The 6,869-nt window shown below is 35.4% G+C and overlaps 2 protein-coding genes across 2 annotated transcripts in view; one reads left to right on the forward strand and one right to left on the reverse strand.

Annotated features, from left to right (window-relative positions):
* Nucleotides 1-6,277, reverse strand: part of LOC149610574 (uncharacterized) — a 17,135-nt gene extending 10,858 nt beyond the window's left edge. The window contains exon 1 of the mRNA XM_089859307.1: nt 5,840-6,277. The gene's annotated coding sequence lies outside the window, so the exon portion shown is untranslated. The remainder of the gene's footprint in view (nt 1-5,839) is intronic.
* The window catches only part of LOC149610564 (choline/ethanolamine transporter flvcr2a-like), a 159,344-nt gene that overhangs the window by 89,985 nt on the left and 62,490 nt on the right, over nt 1-6,869 (forward strand). The gene's annotated exons all lie outside the window — the stretch shown is intronic.

Below are 6,869 nucleotides of genomic sequence, written 5' to 3' on the forward strand. Positions count from 1 at the left end.
ATTTGAAGTGACGCTCATCACTGTGATTGTGAAGATGTTTCTTTAAACTGCCGCGTGTTTTGGCACGATATTCGCAAATATCGCATTTGAATGGACGCTCATCACTGTGAGTCGCAACGTGTCTTTAAATTCCCGGGTGTTCGGGAACGGTAATCGCAAATATCGCATTTGAATGGACGCTCATCACTGTGATTCAAGACATGTCTCCTTAAATTACAGTTAGTATTGGTACGGTATTGACAATTATCGCATTTGTATGAACGCTCAACACTGTGAATCGCGATGTGTATCTTTAAATGTGCCCGTGATCGGGTACGATGTTCACAAATATGGCATTTGAATGGACGCTCATCATTGTGAATCGCAACATGTGTCTTTAAAGTACTGCGTCTTCGGGTATGGTAATCGCAAATTTGGCATTTGAAAGGACGCTCATCACTGTGAGTCGCGACGTGTGTCTTTAAATCACCCTGCCTTAGGGAACGGTAATCGCAAATATTGCATTTGAATGGACGCTCGTCGCTGTGAATTAATTGATGATTCTTAAAGTTTGAGCTTTTCCCTGTCTGGAAACCGCACTGTTCGCACTTAAACTTCATCTTCCCCTGATGAACCAAAAAGTGATTCTTTAATCACAACGTTTTAGGAATCTCTTAAAGGGAGGGTGAAGTAGAAAATCAAGTTATTTTTTATCGATTCTTCTACATATTACAAGACCAGCCTGCATAGTGAAACATTCAGGAAATACTTCTGAATGATATTAAAATTCAAATTAGGTTCAGATTTTAAGGATAATTTTAAATAAGGACCTCCGACCAATCGCGTAACGCCCTGCCTTTTTATTAACAAAAGTCTCGTGGCACGAGCCATGTCTCGCGCCACGATTATCACGTAGCGCACAAATTTTATCAAATCTCGCGATAAATTTCATTCGACACAGAACATGCCACGAGCATTTTGTTAAGAAAAAGGCAGGGCAGGGCTCGTACCGATTTATCAAAAAAAAATTATAGGAATTATAGGATCAAAAGCTTAAAATTATAGGATTTTATAGGATCGTATTTTAAGATAAGTTACCCTTAATATTAGGCAAAAACATCAAAATTAGACCAAAGTTTGGTCAAACTTTGATGTTTTGGCAAACTCATCTGAAAAATAAATTTTAATAACTTTTATACGTGTATCAAACAGAATCTTTGCATATTGAGATATTTAAACAATTTTCTTCTGGTAGTACTTGGTACTCTTTCGATCAAGAAAAATTTTGTCAAATTTTTTGAATAGTTAAAATAAGAGCACAAGATGCGAAAGCTAGTCTAATAAAAAAAGTAATAAGAGAGGAAAAATGTGACTGAGCTGAATCCACAATGAGTTTTAGGAGCCGAGACAGACGTGAGCTCAAACTTTTTAAAGCGATGAGCCGGAGCCTGAGCTGAGCCCCGTTATTTAAATTTTAAAATTTGAGTCCGCTCCGAGCCGAGCTCAAACTTTATATATAGCGATCAGCCCGAGCCTGAACTGAGACCCGTTATTTAAGATATCAAATTTGAGCCCGAGCTGAGATCTCTTTAGAAAGTGAAAATGTCGTGAGCCCGAGCTGAGTTAGAGGTCCCTCTTTATAAAGAAACGTGAGCTCAGCTGAGCTTTATCCTTGGCGCTCAGCTATGCCGACGCTACGCTAAAAATAGAGCAGTGCGGGAAATAAGGCACTTTCACAGGCCAATAGCCAGTTTAAAAATTACCTGGGCCAGTTTAAAAATTAAACGCTTAGGGGTCTACTGGCCCTGGTGGCCACTTAATTAATTCAAAGTTTTCCCCCTCAAGATTTTGGATCATTAAATAAATACTATGTTAATCCCTAAAATTGTCTCATCTTTGCTTCTATGCTGTTTGCTTGCTTGGCCTGAATTGTGTATGTGGGAGTGGGAATATGGGTGGTTTTCGTATGTCTGTCTACGCTCTACACAGTGTAGAATCTGTAGATGAAGTGATTTTTGCAGTTAGCTAAACTCTGCTAAAGCATGGCTAAAGGGAAGATAATCTCTCCGTAGTCTTGTTTGGGTCTGGTCTCTAGTATTAGGGTCTATGGGAAGATAACAATGGAGTGTCAACTCCCTCCCTATGGGCCGAATTTTTTAATTTAGCATTACTCAATAAAGACTTATAGTTCTTAATTTAAGACTCCAATATTTTTAAATACCCATAACTATAAAAAGTAACCTACTAAGCCTACGCCCTAGCAAACATTGTCCAGAATAGATAATTTGGCCCTAAATTACGAAAGCCTGATTTTTGAGGCTAAAAGTGGTAGGTGGCACCGTGGCCAGTTTTTTAATTAAAATACCTAGGCTCTACTGGCCACAGGTCCAATTTTAAAAAAATCCTTATTTCCCACACTGAAATACATAGATGGGCACTATCATATCATTTGATAGTTTTACCACTTGATACGATAGAAAACTAAATCTGCCCCTATCAAAGTATCAATTTTGATAGTTATTTTCGAGAAAAATTTGAATTATAATGATCGATTGAGTTTGATAGCTTAGAAAGTGCACTCGAAGTTGATATGATCAGAGTTGGGCACTCCTCCTTAGATAGATTTTTTTCCTATCAAACTATCATAGATGGCGAAACTATCAATTCTTCTGGCTATATTTTAGAGTGGAACTCCTTCTTAGATAGATTTTTTTCCTCTCAAACTATCATAGATAGCGAAACTATCAACTCTTCTGACTATATTTTAGACTGACATTGCTGGTTAGATAGATATTTTTCCTCTCAAACTATCATATTTGGCGAAACTATCAATTCTTCTAGCTATATTTTAGACGGGCATTATTTGTTAGATAGATTTTTTCCCTCTCAACAAATCATAGATGGTGAAACTATCAAATCTTCCTTCAATATGTTAGATTGGCTCTCATTGTTAGATAGATTTTTTGCCTATCAAATCAAATTGAAATCTTTAGGAACGACTAAATTAATCTATTATTTAATTTCCGGACTTTAAATTTGATTGTTTTCGATCAAACTGATTTGGGCTCTACCTAATTTTACTCTGTTTAATCGATTCCTGATATTTCCTGATTTTGTAGAATTTCTAATATTTTCATATATTCATATAATTTCCATAATCTCATTTCTCAAGTTTGACTTTAACTGTCTATAGTTCAAAAGCTACTATCCAAACTTTTTCAAATTATTCGCCCTTGATTTAATCTAAACCATCTACTATAAACGGTTAACTAATAATAATTAAAGGCAAAAATTGCAATTAAAACTGTGGGTAATAAAAATCAGAAAATCTACACTTTAATTTATCTACTTCTACGTTTGGATGATTTCGTGGAATCGCTCTTCCTCCTCGAGTAGTCGTTCACATCAGTGACAGCACGGAGCTTCTATATACAAGAAGCTCCGTCTTCACAGTTTGAACTGTTGAACCATCGTTTATTTTATTTTTATTTATTTGTTTGAGAGGGTTATAACGACCACCAAGTACAGAATCTTCTTATAGAATAAACCTACACTTGCTAACGTTCAAATATATTAAAAACTTCGATATCATTCAAAAAACGACTTATCTTTCCAGAAATTTTCATAACTATCAAAATTGCCTATCAATGATTAGCACATAATTTTTAAAATGAAATCAGAAAACAGATGTCGCCAAATAAAATCACTCAAAGAATCAATTTATTTCTCAAGGAATAATGCCTATCATTTTTTATGATTTCTAAAAGATGGGGTTAGTAGCTAGATCACGTTAAGAATCGATATTTTTCTCTAGAAGATTTCAACGAATCAATGAATCATATCAACTTCGAGTGCACTTTCTAAGCTATCAAACTCAATCGATCATTATAATTCAAATTTTTCTCGAAAATAACTATCAAAATTGATACTTTGATAGGGGCAGATTTAGTTTTCTATCGTATCAAGTGGTAAAACTATCAAATGATATGATAGTGCCCATCTATGGCAGAGTTGGGCACTCCTCCTTAGATAGATTTTTTTCCTATCAAACTATCATAGATGGCGAAACTATCAATTCTTCTGGCTATATTTTAGAGTGGAACTCCTTCTTAGATAGATTTTTTTCCTCTCAAACTATCATAGATAGCGAAACTATCAACTCTTCTGACTATATTTTAGACTGACATTGCTGGTTAGATAGATATTTTTCCTCTCAAACTATCATATTTGGCGAAACTATCAATTCTTCTAGCTATATTTTAGACGGGCATTATTTGTTAGATAGATTTTTTCCCTCTCAACAAATCATAGATGGTGAAACTATCAAATCTTCCTTCAATATGTTAGATTGGCTCTCATTGTTAGATAGATTTTTTGCCTATCAAATCAAATTGAAATCTTTAGGAACGACTAAATTAATCTATTATTTAATTTCCGGACTTTAAATTTGATTGTTTTCGATCAAACTGATTTGGGCTCTACCTAATTTTACTCTGTTTAATCGATTCCTGATATTTCCTGATTTTGTAGAATTTCTAATATTTTCATATATTCATATAATTTCCATAATCTCATTTCTCAAGTTTGACTTTAACTGTCTATAGTTCAAAAGCTACTATCCAAACTTTTTCAAATTATTCGCCCTTGATTTAATCTAAACCATCTACTATAAACGGTTAACTAATAATAATTAAAGGCAAAAATTGCAATTAAAACTGTGGGTAATAAAAATCAGAAAATCTACACTTTAATTTATCTACTTCTACGTTTGGATGATTTCGTGGAATCGCTCTTCCTCCTCGAGTAGTCGTTCACATCAGTGACAGCACGGAGCTTCTATATACAAGAAGCTCCGTCTTCACAGTTTGAACTGTTGAACCATCGTTTATTTTATTTTTATTTATTTGTTTGAGAGGGTTATAACGACCACCAAGTACAGAATCTTCTTATAGAATAAACCTACACTTGCTAACGTTCAAATATATTAAAAACTTCGATATCATTCAAAAAACGACTTATCTTTCCAGAAATTTTCATAACTATCAAAATTGCCTATCAATGATTAGCACATAATTTTTAAAATGAAATCAGAAAACAGATGTCGCCAAATAAAATCACTCAAAGAATCAATTTATTTCTCAAGGAATAATGCCTATCATTTTTTATGATTTCTAAAAGATGGGGTTAGTAGCTAGATCACGTTAAGAATCGATATTTTTCTCTAGAAGATTTCAACGAATCAATGAATCATATAGAGTAGACTGACTAGCAGCAGAGTGAGCAGACGACGAAAACGAAAGGAGTAGAAAAGCAGGGAGAAGAAATGAGATGGAATCTAGTAATAGAGTATAAACAACTGGAGACTAAGTCAAAACCGTTCAAATTCAATGCATTAATTACGAATTAAAGAGACACGTTTACTTTTGGTTTAATATTAATATATTTTTCAGATGAATTTCGCCCCCTCGCTGGTTTTTTCAGGCTTAGAGCTACCGTGCAGCGTAAAAAAACTAGAATCGGCGAAAATATAGGAATTATAGGCGTTACGCGATTGGTCGGAAGTACTTGTTTAAAATTATCCTTAAAATCTGAACCTGATTTGAATTTTAAAATCATTCGGAGGCAAAATTTAACATTCGGCACGGAGATATTTCCTGGATGTTTCACTATGCAGAATGGACTTATAATTTGCAGAAGAATCAATAAAAAAAATCACTTCATTTTCTACTTCACCCTCCCTTTAAGAGGACATGGCAAGCCGAGGACATTTACATTAGTTGACTGAGGTATGTTGGCTATTCATGCAGAAATGAGGATATCAGCATTCAACATTCCAATATGAGTAATCTATCCAGCTTACCATAAGATTGCGAAAAGGAGGGGTCCAATTAATTAGGTAATCAGCCAAAGAGGAATTTCAAATAAGACACTGTTCAAAATTGAAGAATAGCCCCTGCTCTTGTTTTTTTCCGATGTAGTTTGATGTGAGAAAAAATATACACTGTTCAAAAGTCTTCGCGAATGAGGGACCCATTTAATAATTAATATTAAAATAATCAAAAGCAACTGTTCTAAGATATCGCCTCCAACCTCCAACGCACTTTCCCTCTAAAAACACGTTTTTGCAACAGAACGCGTAGCAGACGAAACCTGATCGTGAACTATTAGTCTGGGGACCAGACTTAGAAATAAGGATAATTTTTAAACTAGTCCTTGGGACCAGTGACCCCCCTAGTGTCCTAAATAATAAACTGGTCTCCGGAGTGGTCCCAGCCTTTGTTTTCCTAAGGATTTGCAATTAATAAACTGGTCCCGAGGACCAGTAACCCCCACTTCTTGAATTAAAAAACTAGTCCAGGAAATTAATAAACTGGTTTTGGACCAGTGGACGTGTGCTATTTCTAAGTCTGCTATATTACTAGCAGTCTGGGAAATAGCACACTTCCTCTGGTCCAAAACCAGTTTATTAATTTCCTGGACTAGTTTTTTAATTCAAGAAGTGGGGGTTACTGGTCCTCAGGACCAGTTTATTAATTGCAAATCTATAGGAGAACAAAGGCCACTCCAGAGACCACTTTATTTATACGGACCAAAGATAGTATAGGGGAGCAGTGGAAGCTCCCCCGCTCCACAAGGCTAAATTAAAATGATGCCCCTAAATTATACTAGTGGTACGAGGGAGTTTCCGGCTCAGTCGCGCCTCCTACGATACCATTTAATGTCTCAAACGGAAATACCTCGGTACTGCGCATTGAGGATGCGCGGTAGAAAAGAGCAACAAGATTTTCCCCTATTTTCACTCCTCCCCTATACTCTCTTTGTACGGACAGTAGGGGGTCACTGGTCCCAAGGACTATTTTAAAAAATACCCTTATTTTCCAGACTGATTA

The sequence above is a fragment of the Phalangium opilio genome, unplaced genomic scaffold (assembly GCF_054372755.1).
Source record: "Phalangium opilio isolate 3A_F unplaced genomic scaffold, DU_Popi_V2 ptg000329l_1, whole genome shotgun sequence".
NCBI lineage: Eukaryota > Metazoa > Arthropoda > Arachnida > Opiliones > Phalangiidae > Phalangium > Phalangium opilio.